At 45.4% G+C, this 15,975-nt stretch overlaps 1 pseudogene; it reads left to right on the top strand.

Moving 5' to 3' along the window:
• Window positions 1–15,975, top strand: part of LOC115133798 (acyl-CoA synthetase short-chain family member 3, mitochondrial-like) — a 39,109-nt pseudogene that overhangs the window by 20,151 nt on the left and 2,983 nt on the right.

Here is a 15,975-nt window from a genome sequence, read left to right as displayed (position 1 = left end):
GTCCTTTGTGTCTAGCTCATCCATTCTCTTTGTGTGTGTGTGTGTGTGTGTGTGTGTGTGTGTGTGTGTGTGTGTGTGTGTGTGTGTGTGTGTGTGTGTGTGTCCGTCCGTCCGTCCGTCCGTCCGTCCCCGGCTCTTTAACTCTCCTAGGAGGTGGTTCTTCTCCGTTGATGTGAGGTTTATCAGAGACGACAGGCTGATTCTCAGAGCATATCCTTGGTGCTCTCTCTGTCAGTCCTAGCCCTGAGAGGTATGGTAGGATTCCTTCACACTGTCCGCCTATGGTTCACTGAAGTTCAGTCAAACCTCAGACTGCTGATAGATTGAGTTGGAACAATAACCCTAGCACCTTCCCAGCTTCTCTGTGGTGCTAGTGCAGTCCAGACCAGGGAGCTTCATCCACTGCAGGCTGTGTGATTGGCTGCAGCACTAACCTCAAAGCCATTACTGGGAATAAAGGCCTGCAGTTCTCAACCTGTTCACTGGAGAGTAGAGGAGTCTGTCTTTGACAATACCCGAAAGTCCTCTCTCACCCTGGGCTTTAAGTCTGTCTGTCTGTCTGTCTGTCTGTCTGTCTGTCTGTCTGTCTGTCTGTCTGTCTGTCTGTCTGTCTGTCTGTCTGTCTGTCTGTCTGTCTGTCTGTCTGTCTGTCTGTCTGTCTGTCTGTCTGTCTGTCTGTCTGTCTGTCTGTCTGTCTGTCTGTCTGTCTGTCTGTCTGTCTGTCTGTCTGTCTGTCTGTCTGTCTGTCTGTCTGTCTGTCTGTCTGTCTGTCTGTCTGTCTGTCTGTCTGTCTGTCTGTCTGTCTGTCTGTCTGTCTGTCTGTCTGTCTGTCTGTCTGTCTGTCTGTCTGTCTGTCTGTCTGTCTGTCTGTCTGTCTGTCTGTCTGTCTGTCTGTCTGTCTGTCTGTCTGTCTGTCTGTCTGTCTGTCTGTCTGTCTGTCTGTCTGTCTGTCTGTCTGTCTGTCTGTCTGTCTGTCTGTCTGTCTGTCTGTCTGTCTGTCTGTCTGTCTGTCTGTCTGTCTGTCTGTCTGTCTGTCTGTCTGTCTGTCTGTCTGTCTGTCTGTCTGTCTGTCTGTCTGTCTGTCTGTCTGTCTGTCTGTCTGTCTGTCTGTCTGTCTGTCTGTCTGTCTGTCTGTCTGTCTGTCTGTCTGTCTGTCTGTCTGTCTGTCTGTCTGTCTGTCTGTCTGTCTGTCTGTCTGTCTGTCTGTCTGTCTGTCTGTCTGTCTGTCTGTCTGTCTGTCTGTCTGTCTGTCTGTCTGTCTGTCTGTCTGTCTGTCTGTCTGTCTGTCTGTCTGTCTGTCTGTCTGTCTGTCTGTCTGTCTGTCTGTCTGTCTGTCTGTCTGTCTGTCTGTCTGTCTGTCTGAATAGACAGAATAGACAGAATATGTTAAAGGGACCATAATGAATGAGAGCAGTCTGTGTTATTGTGAGAGATGAGGAAGCTGCAGGCATGTTCTGTTCTCCATTGTCACACAAGCCTTCTAGAGCATCGGAGTTTCTGCCAGAGGTTTAGAAATGGGCACCAAACTTTGGGCTAAAACATTTCCCTTTATATTGACAGCTGGAAAATAAAACCTCTGCAGTGATTTGATTTTGACTCTGGGAGAAGGCGTGCATAATTAAGTCCTGTGGAAGAACTTGACAGGCTGCGGCAGTAAGTTTCTGATTTCTCCCTCCTGTACTGGATTAAGTCGCACGTCATCTAAGGATTTCAGCACACGGTGTTTCAATCTCTCCGTGACAGGTGATCCATCAAACCCATTTATCAGCCCCAGTCTTGTCTTCTCACGAGAAGAGGAAGGCGAACTGCAGCGATGGCAAAATCCTAACTGTGGTGCAGGTTTGACATTGGCCTGCAGACTAGGGTTCTGGAGAGGATTGTACATTTAATGCATAATGTTCTTGCAGTAATCCCGAGATCACTGAAAAAAACACATTATTTAAGAAACAGCACAGTTATTGGTATTATTCCGAACATTATTATTCCAAACATGTTACTTTTGAAACGTTTTGGTGGGTTCTCACAAATCTAAGTTTAAGACATTCTCGGAAACCAAAGTACAACTCGTTTGGAATGCATTCCGTGGACAGTTGTTGGTTGAATAATCCATCACACACCTCCACTTATTTATAAAGAATGTAAGATGCCTGTAAAGATGTGTCTTTCAAATGCAGTCTCCATCCAGGGGCTTTACTGCTGAGCCTACCCAGGCTGATCTACTAGCTCCCTGCAAAATGGATACAAATTGAACCAAATCAATTAGTCTTGAATTGATCACAAATCATTCCACAACATGCCCTGTAATCTCTTTCCAATGTAATATTCAGCAAAGGAAAGATGAAATCAATGGCATGAAAATCAGCCGGAATGGAGGCTCAGAGAGATAGAGATTTCAAAGGCGGGCGGGCGACGTGTGGTAATCTGAATTAGAAGTCAACGCAAAGAGAGGCTGTCTGACCCATAGAGATCCTATTAAATGAAGATATATATGACTACTTTCAGACCACTGATCTAGAGTCAGTATTAAGGTGGTGGAAGATGATCTGAATGGAAGAGGCTAGATCACTGATCTAGAATCAGAGTGAAATAGCATTGAAAGCGTTCATGCTCTGTAAAGGCTGGCTGCCTTCCATCTGAGAAATTGAAATGTATCACAGCTTGAAAGCAGCCGTCCCTGGCCATTTCCTGGGCTTCTCTCTACCCTGGAGCAAACCTAGTGTAGTTATGTACCACTGCTGTGTGGCAAACTGTATCATCACAGAGAGCCAGGAGCAGTGTCTCTGCCTCGCCTTGACCACCCAGGGAACTCCTCACATCTACTGTGGGCCCTGGGTTTCAAACAGTAGGAGCTCACAGTGGAACTACTGTAGGAGGCCGTGTTGTTTGTTATGAACTGGCAGACAGAGTCGATATGAGTAGAGAGGCTTCTGTACGGTCGTGGATATAAGTGTTCCGTTCCTACTTCAGCCTTCAAAGAACTGTGAATGAGTTTTTACAAAGGGGCAGGTGTTTTGAGCAGCATTCTTTCTCGTCTGTCACTGCAGGAGTGTTGCGTCTACTGAACGGCGATAATAAGAGTGTGAGAATGTTCCTCTTAATTGTGTTTGATGAAAATGGCACAGCACATCAACAGCTCGCTTCAAACTCTTCTACGAAATGATGCCTCTGATTAGTCTCAGCTAAATGTGTCTAACTTGTCAGTGATCTCATATGAACAGCGTATTTCAATTATGTAAAGCTTACAGGCAGAGTTTGACTGATTAACCAATTTGGCTTTGAATTTGAATTAGTTTTTTTTCTGTTTTCTTTCTCGAAATCAGATGTCATTTTGCAGGGCCAGAGGGTAAGATGACTTTATTGATATAAAGTAGAAGTGATTTGTGCGTTCGTTACTGTCATGTGCACTCAGACACACACTCTCAGCTGATTCGCTGATACATTGTGCGTGTCAATCTCTCTCTCTCTCTCTCTACCTCTCTCTCTCTCTCTCTCTCTCACTCTCCCCTCTCTATCTCACTCTCCCCTCTCTATCTCCCCTATCAAGAGTATCCACTCTGTCTCCATTTCTGTTACGTCACAGACAGTCACATCTATTAACTTCAGTCAGACACCCACAGCAGTCTCTGACCCCCACCACTTTATCCAAATCTGTCTGAATACTGGCTCATTTCCCCCTGTGTATCCAGGAAGAAAACAGAGAAAATGGCTGCTTTTTTGAAGCCTGATAATCATCTGTGTCGCTATTTTAAGACCCCAAGTGCCTGGGGTTGGAGGGACGGCTGATGATGAAGGTTGCTGATGTCATCGGTGTTGCCGGGCAACCAGAATATTTCCAGTTGTCAGGGTCTGGCTCACTAGGGTGAAGTGGCTGATGGGAAGCAGCGATTAGAGACGCAGGGAGGGCAGGCGGCTGGGTCTCTGTCCAGCCCCTGTAGCCCAAGCTCCAGCCCCGGGACATGACACGCTAAAGGTTCTTTCCTCTGTCTCAGTACGAAGGTTCATTGTAACATGGTGGTGAAATATGTCTAGGAGCAGTACACAAGACATCTATTCTCTGATAGGAAGAGATATTTGGTAATCATCACACAGAGATGACGAATAGAAGCTGAACAATTAAGTGCTAGACTGTGATATTACACAAATGGGTGCATAATGAATTGCAATTAAATAAACCTTTGTGAGGTTGTAAATTAAAGTGCAATTAGAAACAGGATCTTACGTTTTGCAGCAAATGAGGTTTAGAAAATAATGACTTTCCTTTACAACTACAGTGTTTCTTTCTTGATCTCATTCTAACTGTAGAGTTAGAGAGTTCATTCTCCTGGCCCTGTGCTCTGCACTAGAGAGTAGCCTGTCCTGTCTGGGTCAATGCCACCATGTGAAGTGGCTCTGTGTTCTCCTGTGTTCACACAGCCTTCTCCTAGCAGCCTCCTCACCAACATGAAAACCAGTAGCTTTGTGCTTGGCACTTGAGGCTCTGAAGTCCAACATGATTACGCCCCAGAGAGTCAGGAGGTTAAGAGGAAACCTTAACTACACAGCTCAATGCTTATTATGGATGGTGACGTAACTTCACTGCATTTCCAGTGGATGCAACCTCAAGTAACCACATGGGTATGGGACTTGAAGTTTGTTAACACGGTTCACCTCCCAACAGGGGCTAGGTTAGTGGTAGTATCTCCTCCCACGTTATAGTCATGCTACTAGGGTAACGTACAGCTATGGTGTGATGGACACGTACTTGGTCCCCTTATCTAAAGCTATAAGACTACATCCCATTATCAGATCATTCAAAGGATTGCAGCCAAATAAAAATACCTAATGTGTCCTTTGTTTACCCTACTACCCAGACACACATTACACACACCATCTATTTTCAGATGAAAGCCCTTCCTTTGACCAACCTTTCCTTGTTTTCTGTGCCCACCTGTGGCGTGTCACACCTAGCATGTCACTCATTACCATATGGCTCCCATCCCACAGACTGGCTCATTAAGAGTTTCCTGGCTCGTGGTGGGCGAAGCCGCGAGCGTAATTACAGCCTGGCTCTCCTCCGAGACTGTGTGTGTGTGTGTGTGTGTTGCTAGTGTCATTGGCTCCTCAAGCAGAGTGGTTTTCTGTCGGCTGTTAGCTAGCCCTGCCTTGTTTAAACTCCACAGGCCCGTAAAGCTGGCGTTTCTTATTAGAGGTCATTTTGTAATGAGAAAATGTGTATGCATGAACATTCCACTGTGGGTTTGAGGGAGAGGAATTTGAGATGCTATTAGAGCAGGTGTGACGGCAGTTTCCCTTTCTACTCCTCTACCTGTTCATCCGCATACGTAAGTTTGTGCACGACTGTCATATGCTTGTGTGATCCAGAGCTGAGCAGCAGCTGTGACCTCCATGGAGGTTCTCCCTTCCTCCCTCCCTCCCAGGTACAGCTGCTCCAACCAGAAGGGCTTATTAACCAGTAGTGCTGTAGCTCTGCCCCAGTCTGGCACCTCAGCTCACTGCTGGCTGGGAGGTTGTCAAGACTGTCTGGACAGGACTCGATGGGCTCTTATTGAAGCTCTAAAACAGATATTCTAATGTTCTGTAAGAGTGGTAAGGCGTGGACCTTTCCTCTGATCCTGTCTGGGACACACCTATCAAGCCAGAGCCTGAGAAAGTGACTCTACATTTAAGCAATAAGGCCTGAGGTATATGGCCAATATACCACGAGTAAGGGCTGTTCTTAGGTGCCTGGATACAGCCCTTAGCCGTGGTATATTGGTCGTATCCCACAAACCACTGAGGTGCCTTATTGTTATTATTATTAGTTTTCAATGTACCCCCTTTTTCAATCTTGTATCATCGCTGCAACGGGCTCGGGAGAGGCGAAAATGGAGTTATGCATCCTGCCTAACTGCGCTCCTTAACAACCGCCAGCTTGACCCGGAAGCCAGCCACACCAATGTGTCAGAGGAAACACCATTCAACCAGTTGTGGCACAGCCCGGGAATGAACCCGGGTCTGTAGTAACACCTCTAGCACTGCTGCACCACTTGAGAGGCCCCAACCTTATTGTTATAATAAACTGTTTTCCACTGTAAATAGAGCAGTAAACAAGTAATCGTGTGTCAGATCAGACAATACTCAAACTAACCGGTTTATAATATAATTTACATACACCTTAGCCAAATACATTTCAACTCAGTTTTTCACAATTCCTGACATTTAATCCTAGTAAAAATTCCCTGTCTTAGGTCAGTTAGGATCATCACTTTATTTTAAGAATGTGAAAATGTCAGAATAGTAGAGAGAATTATTTATTTCAGCTTTAATTTTTTTCATCACATTCCCAGTGGGTCAGAAGTTTACATACCTGTACACTCAATTAGTATTTAGAAGCATTGCCTTTAAATTGTTTAAAATGGGTCAAACGTTTCGGGTTATGTCAAATCGATATATGACTTGTTTTACTGTGGATATTGATACTTTTGTACCTGTTTCCTCCAGAATCTTCACAGGGTCCTTTGCTGTTGTTCTGGGATTGATTTGCACTTTTCGCACCAAAGTACATTCATATCTAGGAGACAGAACACCTCTCCTTCCTGAGCGGTATTACGGCTGCGTGGTCCCATGGTGTTTGTACTTGCGTACTATTGTTTGTACAGATGAACGTGGTACCTTCAGGCGTTTAGAAATTGCTCCAAGGATGAACCAGATCTGTGGAGGTCTACAATTTGTTTTCTGAGGTCTTGGCTGATTTCTTTTGATTTTCCCATGATGTCAAGCAAATAGGCATTGAGTTTGAAGGTAGGCCTTGAAATACAGCCACAGGTACACCTCCAATTGACTCAAATTATATAAATTAGCCTATCAGAAGCTTCTAAAGCCATGACATCATTTTCTGGAATTTTCCAAGCTGTTTAAAGGCACAGACAAGTTAGTGTATGTAAACATCTGACCCACTGTTATTGTGACACAGTGAGTTATAAGTGAAATTATCTGTCTGTAAACAATTGTTGGAGAAATGACTTGTGTCATGCACAAAGTAGATGTCCTAACCGACTTGCCAAAACTATAGTTTGTTCACAATACATTTGGGGAGTGGTTGAAAAACGAGTTTTAATGACTCCAACCTAAGTGTATGTAAACTTCCAACTTCAACTGTAGGTCTATGTATGTGTGTATATGCAGTACCAGTCAAATGTGTGGACACACCTACTCAATCCAGGGTTTTCTTTATACTGGTCTATTGGTTCAGACAGGTCAGTAGAGAGATGAGAGGTAGGACAGTGCTGCAGGAATGTTTGCCATCTCCTCTCTCTCTCTCAGCTCTGCCCCAGTAGGAGTCTGCTGACCTTGGGCCTGCTGTCTGATCACGGTCATCCTCTGACTTAGAGTTGCCCCAGCAACCGCACATCACCAGGACAACCCAATGTTACCCCAGCAACAGCTCATCTTCGGGACAACCCAATCACCCCCGCTCTCTCTACACACACACACACACACACAGTCGCAGACTCACAGAAACGCACGCACTCACACGCACGCACGCACGCACTCACACACACACACACACACACACACACACACACACACACACACACACACACACACACACACACACACACACACACACACACACACACACACACACACACACACACACACACACACACACACACACACAGTCTGCCCTCTGAGATCTGACACCTGACATTTGAGAGTGGTCAGATGAAGGACAGGAATGGCCAGATAATTGTCTGACTCAAGATTGTGTGTGTGTGTGTGTGTGTGTGTGTGTGTGTGTGTGTGTGTGTGTGTGTGTGTGTGTGTGTGTGTGTGTGTGTGTGTGTGTGTGTGTGTGTGTGTGTGTGTGTGTGTGTGTGTGTGTGTGTGTGTGTGTGTGTGTGTGCTTGCTTTTGTGTGTTTGTGCTTCTGTGTGCATGCGTGGTATGTGGTTGTGTAAACGTCGATGTGAGATTAAAGAGCAGAGCAAGTCAAGGTGATTCTGGGAGAGGATTCATTAGTGTTTATACGTCAGAGATGCCAGAACAAAGATAAAGGATTTGTGTGGCTCTGTGTCTGTACAGACAGACCAGTGATGGCTCTTGGCTTTTAGACGGCACCCTGTTATGAAAGGGCACAATGCTACCTCCCTTCCTCTCCCCTTACCTCCCTTCCCTTCCTCTCTTCTCCTTCCCCTCTTCTCCCACCCACTGCATGGCCTCTCACAGTGTCCCTTAATTCATCACTCTCAAACAGCCTCTCACCACCACAGACCCAACAGATCCGTCTGTCTGGAGAAGATTGATGTGCTTGCGTACTGATATCTGACCACGGAGATAGAGCGAGCGAGGGAGACCCACACATCTTTCATCCCTCGTCCATGTCTAAACCTGTTTTCACACTGATTTCCTCTCAGTATCCCTCTCTCTGGTGGCCATCCGGAGCTTTGCTCAGTCGACTCTGCTCGTTTTCACGAGGTACATTTCCCTGTCATTGGGAATATAACGATAACGTCCGGCTTCAGTGTTTTGAATGTGCCATGGAGGTAGTTTTTTCCTGCTTAGCGTAGCCTTGCTGTTTAAGAACTAAGCAGTGCAGTGGCATATAAATAGGCCTTCCTTCCACTCGCGGGAATAAAAACAGCTCTGAATTTCAAGGCTGCAACATGTTAAAGTATTGGCCATTGGTTAGAATGGAAATGTCTTCTGTCTTTCTCAACACTCCCAGATACACACAGACTAGAGGTTGGACCCAGACCTGAGGACAATCAGACCCGGATCCGAACGGTCCGATCATTAAATAAAAGGGGACCCGGATCTGAACGGACCAAACCTCTTGGGTCCTAGGTCAGGTCCTTTGTATTCGAGTTGGGGTGGACCCATGAAGACCTCTAACACAGGCACGTTGAGAGGCATAAGGTTAGCAGCAGTGCAGCACCCCTCGATTGAGAGCAATTGTTAGGGTTTAGGTGCTTTGCTCAAGGGCACAACGACAGGCGATGTTACATGGGATCAGACAGAGTCCAGCAGCCTTCCAATTCAGTTCCATTCCCATTTTTGTGTTGCCCGGCACAGAGCTTGAACCAAAAGCCTTCCGGCTGCTGGTCCGCCTCTCTCACCTCTAGGCTACTGCTGCCCCTTACACATGAGGAAGAACTCGGGACAAAATGAAAGTATTTGAAACAAAGATCAAAGATTGGTTATCACTCAATTAATAAAGCACTGTAGATCTATACTTTTCCCATGGAATTGGGTAGTGGTGCAGGTGGCCTTCAAAACACCCAGAGATGTTCCAAGGTGTTTTATTCTCTGTGTTCTAGTATCCACTAACAGCCCAAATGTACCTGGTTATGTAAGCAGACCATAAAGCCCTGGGCATTGTTTTCCTTCTAAGTGTTTAATCGGCGAGTGCAACTATATTGGGCCATTATATTGGTTGTCTCTGCTCATCTCTGTTCCCGGCTTTAATTGCTGTCTGAAATCTATGCCGCAATTACAACGACTGCTGCTAACAGCGTGAATTTAAACACAACGCTGCTGCCACAGCTCAGTGGGTTTATTGTGTAATCCTCACATGTTCCCATTTAGAGAGGGCTGTCACGTTCTACATGTGTTGCTAGAATCTGCCGTTTCTGCACTGATCTATATGTGGGCTGAGCAGACACACACAGCTACTCTGCACAGGTTTATTGATCTCTATCCACATATATAAAACATGTGTAAACAGAGCTGTAAACATACGGTGGGCATTCTACACCATGTCATGTCCCTGCTTCCACACCTGAGGAGGAAGCAGAACATTGGCTGGTTTGTTGTCATTGGTCACTGAGGTGGCTGAGGCCACTGGCTGATAGGCCTTGAATTTTGACCAGGCAGGTGGGACCGGGGCAGACGTGTCCCCCTTCTGTGTCTCCTATTGGGGGAGACCTCAGCGTTGGCCGTCAGCATTGGCCGGAGGTAGAAGGGCTTTTCTCCCCTCCAAGCAAAGAATGCCTTAAGATATGGATAGAAGCTTAGTCCAAAATGCTAGCGAAGAAAGTGAAGTAGGTTAGAGTGCTCTCACATTCAGACATCTCCATGACAACAGGATACAATGATGAGGATATAGCAAGAAAACTATTTGCGGTGGTGACAATTGGTTATATTCCCTTCTCCTATCCTCCACCAGAGCCTCCCCTGTGTGATGTGTCACCTCTTTACATTTACATTTACATTTAAGTAATTTAGCAGACGCTCTTATCCAGAGCGACTTACAAATTGGTGCATTCACCTTATGACATCCAGTGGAACAGTAGTGCATCTAAATCTTTTAAGGGGGGGGGTGAGAGGGATTACTTTATCCTATCCTAGGTATTCCTTAAAGGTTGGAACCAGGGAGACAGAATAGACAGAGATATCTCAGTGGAAAGTGGAGCAGCTGTGTAGAGTGGAGGTTGGTTGTGTGAGTCAGAGAGCCCATAGGAGCTGTCATAGTTCTGGTAATGTAGGTTAACTGTGCTCACAGGAAGAACACAGGGCTCAACCACAGCTTTAATGACACGCATGAAACGGACTTTTATTCCACTTAAAGGTATGAATAATTGGTTCTCTTTTGCACATTCTGTGAAACGTTTTATGGTTGTGTGGGAAAAAGTTGAGATTGTGACGTTACATTGATCTTTTGAGGACAACGCGCATGGTATGTGTGCATGCGTGTGTATGTTTCTATATGTGTACGCACGTGTGAATGTGTGTTTATAAAGTGTATGTGTGTTGCAGAGATAGGAGAATAGTGTGGAAGTTGCATGAGTTGTGGCATTAAAAGTGTAAAGTCTTAATGATCTCACCCTGTTTGCCCTCTGTCCTCTTTCTCCCTCTCTTCTTTCATCAGAGAGTGGCTCAGCCATCACATCCTCCTGTATTGGTCTGGGAAACTCCCTGTCTCCCCCTGCTGGTCAGGCTGGCAAACCCGTTACAATGGTGAGCACTAACATGTCTCTTTCATTAAGCAGAACTATCCATGGGCGGGGCCACAAAGTGCTTGAGGATGGTTGGGGGGGGGGGGTCCTGAGGGAGGCCCCCCGTCCGGAAGTTGTAGAATTCTTAATTTTTCAAACACCTGAAAAAGCTTTTTCCTGCAATCTAGAGCCATAATCATTGATGCTTAATTTTATGGAAAAAAATAATTTTAAAAATCTTTATATCTAAGCAGAAAAGCCTCTTGAGCTGTCTGTATCCTCCTGAATGGTGTTTTATTTTTATTTTTAAATAAACTAAATATGCTTCTCTGCTAAAGTCTGGGTAAAAGATTGAAAGTCTACCAACCTTGCCAGCAGGCATGCCAACTAAGGTACACTATATATACAAAAGTATGTGGACACCCCTTTAAATCAGTGGATTTGGCTATTTCAGCCACACTCGTTGCTGCCAGGTGAACAATATCGAGCACACAGTCATGCAATCTCCACAGACAAACATTGGCAGTAGAATGGCCTTACCGAAGAGCTGTGACATTTTTTTTCTCCCTAATTTCATGATATCCAATTACGATCTTGTCTCATCGCTGCAACTCCCCAACGAGCTTGGGAGAGGAAAAGGTTGAGTAATGTGTCCTCTGAAACATGACCCATCAAACCGCGCTCCTTAATACCTGACCGCTTAACCCGGAAGCCAGCTGCACCAATGTGTCAGAGGAAACACTGTTCAACTGATGACCGAAGTCAGCCTACAGGCGCCCGGCCCACCACAAGGAGTCGCTAGAGCGCGATGAGCCAAGTAAAGACTCCTGGCCAAGCCCATCCCTAACCAGAACGACACTGGGCCAATTGTGCACCACCCTATTGGACTCCCGGTCACTGCCGGTTGTGACACAGCCTGGCATTGAACTCGGGTCTGCGATGCAGTGCGATGCAGTGAATTCAACTGATGCGCCACTCGGGAGGCCTGAGTTCAGTGACTTTCAACGTGGCACCGTCATAGGATGACACCTTTCCAACAAGTCAGTTTGTCAAGTTTCTGCCCTGCTAGAGCTGCCCTGGTCAACTGTAAGTGCTGTTATTGTGAAGTGGAAACATCTAGGAGCAACAACGGCTCAGCCGCGAAGTAGTAGGCTACACAAGCTCACAGAACGGGAACGCTGAGTGCTGAGGCACGTAACGCATAAAAATCGTCGGTCCCCGGTTGCAATACTCACTACCGAGTTCCAAACTGCCTCTGGAAGCAACGTCAGCACAATAACTGTTTGTTGGGAGCTTCATGAAATGAGTTTCCATGACAGAGCAGCCAAGCATCGGTCTGGTGTGGTGTAAAGCTCGCCGCCATTGGACTCTGGAGCAATAGAAACACGTTCTCTGGAGTGATGAATCACGCTTGGCGGATGCCAGGAGAACTCTACCTACCCGAATACAAAGTGTCAACTGTAAAGTTTGGTGGAGGAGGAATAACGGTCTGGGGCTGTTTTTCATGGTTCGGGCTAGGCGCCTTAGTTCCAGTGAAGGGAAATCTTAATGCTACAGCATACAATGACATTCTAGACAATTCTGTGCTTCCAACTTTATGGCAATAGTTTGGGGGAAGGCCCTTTCCTGTTTCAGCATGACAATGCCCCCGTGTACAAAGCGAGGTCCATACAGAAATTTGTCGAGATCGGTGTGGAAGAACTTGACTGGCCTGCACAGAGCCCTGACCTCAACCCCATCAAAAACCTTTGGGATGAATTGGAACGCTGACTGCGAGCCAGGCCAACCTCACTAATGCTCTTGTGGCTGAATGGAAGCAAGTCCCCACAGCAATGTTCCAACATCTAGTGGAAAGCCTTCCCAGAAGAGTGGAGGCTGTTATTGCATATTAATGCTGTGGAGGCTGTTATAGCATATTCATTTTCAAATAAGATGCTCGATGAGCAGATGTCCACATACTTGGTCATGTAGTGTAGAACTATCTACTCTAACTTGATTGATAGCCTGAAATGGCTTCTTAGGTTCTCCCAACCTCATAACTAGGTACTATCTGGGATAGCTAAAGTCAACTTCATAACTTTTATAGGTGGCTAGTAGTATTCCAGAGAAACAACAACAACAACACATTTACAAAAACAAAAGATGTATTTTTTTAACCGGACAAATATGAGGGGACACGTGCCACCTATGGGCATGACGCCTCTGAAACTATCCCAAATGTTCTGAAATAGTCCATTTACCTGACCAGTATGCAGAGAGAGACACTGCTTTTCAGGCTCTGCAACTGTTACATGTAGTTGTCAAATACAAAAAGGTATTAATGTCACACTGTAATCGTTTTAACATGGGCACGTTTGAGAGGAGTCTAGGCATATTGGCTTGGGAAAAGAAAAACACACAACATCAATACAATGGTTGAACTTCAGAGCAACCCAGGTTTTGACATCCCACATCGCCCACTGCTGAAATATAAGCCCTATAAATCTGATTTCTATGCACCTCTCTCTTCTCTAGTCAGTGTGATCGACGATGATATGCAGCAGGTGACGCCAAGGACCCTGGGAAATATTGTGGTGAGGTAAGCCAGCCGCATGGTCATGGCCACACCTCTGTGAGCAGCTAAGTCATTCTGTTATCCTCTAGTGACTCCCCCATCCCGCATGAGGGAGCGTAATCATCGACTGACACTAATTAGCATAACGCAACGGACATAAATATTCCTAGAAAATATTCCTATTCATGAAAATCACAAGTGAAATATATTGAGACACAGCTTAGCCTTTTGTCAATCACCCTGTCATCTCAGATTTTCAAAATATGCTTTACAGCCAAAGCTAGACAAGCATTTGTGTAAGTTTATCGATAGCCTAGCATAGCATTTTGTCCAGCTAGCAGCAGGTAACTTGGTCACAGAAATCAGAAAAGCAATCAAATTAAATCGTTTACCTTTGATGAGCTTCGGATGTTTTCACTCACGAGACTCCCAGTTAGATAGCCAATGTTCCTTTTTTCCAAAAATATTATTTTTGTAGGCGAAATAGCTCTGTTTGTTCTTCACGTTTGGCTGAGAAATCTCCCAGAAATTGCAGTCACGAAAATGCTGAAAAATATTCAAAATTAGCTCCATAATATCGACAGAAACATGGCAAACGTTGTTTATAATCAATCCTCAAGGTGTTTTTCAAATATCTATTCGATAATATCTCCACCGGGACAATTGGTTTTTCAGTAGGACCGATTGGAATAATGGCTACCTCTGTATTTGACCGATAATCACTCTGGGAGCCATCAGGTGACCAGTTGCGCAATGTAGCCGCTTACGCGTATTCTTCAACATAAATGCGTAAAACTACGTCACAATGCTGTAGACACCTTGGGGAATACGGAGAAAAAGTAATCTGGTTGATAGCCCATTCACTGCTCAATAGGGACGCATTGGAACGCAACGCTTTCAAAACATGAGGCACTTCCGGATTGGATTTTTCTCAGGCTTTCGCCTGCAATATCAGTTCTGTTATACTCACAGACAATATTTTTACAGTTTTGGAAACTTTAGAGTGGTTTCTATCCTAAGCTGTCAATTATGTGCATATTCTAGCATCTTGTCCTGACAAAATATCCCGTTTACTACAGGAACGTTATTTTTCCAAAAATGAAAACACTGCCCCCTAGTCACATTTTACTGCCTCTGTCACCTGGAGTAGCAAACCTTTCTGTCTCTGCATTAGGGATGAACACACAGGGAGATAGACTCACACACACACTGTCACTTTTAGAAACTCGAGCACAGTAAAATAAGTCCTGTTTTCTATCTGTTCAAAATTGGAGGGTGGAATTGTTTTATGGAAATAATGGACTTTGAATCGATCATACAATGTATTTTTTCTATCACCCAGGGCTACATGCAGCACCACCTTCTCCATACAGACAGGTATCCACTGCAGTAGCTCCCTCAGGACCTGAGAGAGAAGTGTGTGTGTTGGGAGCTGATTGTGTGAGCCGGGTCACAGCGAGGGCACATCAGTCCTTCCTCCCCATTGTGCTCTTATCTGTTACCTGGAAATCACTCCCATCTTCCATTCGCCACCTCATTGTTATTGCTGCCACTGTCTCTCTACCAACAAGGTGGATTACAATGGATTCAGCCCGAGCTGCTATGGAGCTTTTCATCAGAGAACAAATAGCCACAACTAGGTCTTATATATATATATATATATATAGGTCTTGGTTTGTTCATTTCCTCTCCGGGTTAGAGCAATACCAGGGGTGCCCTAGATCTGGCTGCAGTCAAAGACAGACAAGGAATGCTTCTATACTCTTACCAACAGTACAACCTTTAAAAAAAAATCTATTCCAATTTTGTTCAAAGGTTATTTGTTCTTGATGCAACTACAGTACACAAACATGCTGCTTTGTAAATGGGTGTGATGCAGACAGGGCTTGAACTTGAATGACCCTCCTCAAGAACAGTTGGGGGTGATCGAGAGTGACCCTGGGTAAACAAAGGCTCTGTGTGTGTGTGTGTGTGTGTGTGTGTGTGTGTGTGTGTGTGTGTGTGTGTGTGTGTGTGTGTGTGTGTGTGTGTGTGTGTGTGTGTGTGTGTGTGTGTGTGTGTGTGTGTGTGTGTGTGTGTGTGTGTGTGTGTGTGTGTGTGTGTGTGTGTGTGTGTGTGTGTGTGTGTGTGTGTGTGTGTGTGTGTGTGTGTGTGTTTGTGTGTGTGTGTGTTTTTTCACATGGAGGGTCAGGTCAGGCCCAGCAGACATCTTGATGACGGGGGGGGGGTTATTGGCTTCATGGGTAAGAGAAGACAACCCTAGACCTCCTCTGATATTACAATTCTAAAGGAACTGTTGTTTTGTTGCATTTGTTATTAGCTAAAGTTGTTGTTGGATGTTATTTGTAGCATCACAGAGTATGGCTCTTTGTTCCCTCTGTGCCACTGTAATAGTCCTCACCGTGACTGGCATGGGGATCCAGCTGTCCCACGGTGTCACCTCACTCACTCCTGCTGTCTGTTGCGTGTCAGACACTAGTCTCTCTCACCCACACACACACCCTGT

The sequence above is a fragment of the Oncorhynchus nerka genome, linkage group LG8 (assembly GCF_034236695.1).
Source record: "Oncorhynchus nerka isolate Pitt River linkage group LG8, Oner_Uvic_2.0, whole genome shotgun sequence".
NCBI classification, from domain to species: Eukaryota; Metazoa; Chordata; class Actinopteri; order Salmoniformes; family Salmonidae; genus Oncorhynchus; species Oncorhynchus nerka.
This window is presented reverse-complemented; position numbering and strand designations above follow the sequence as displayed.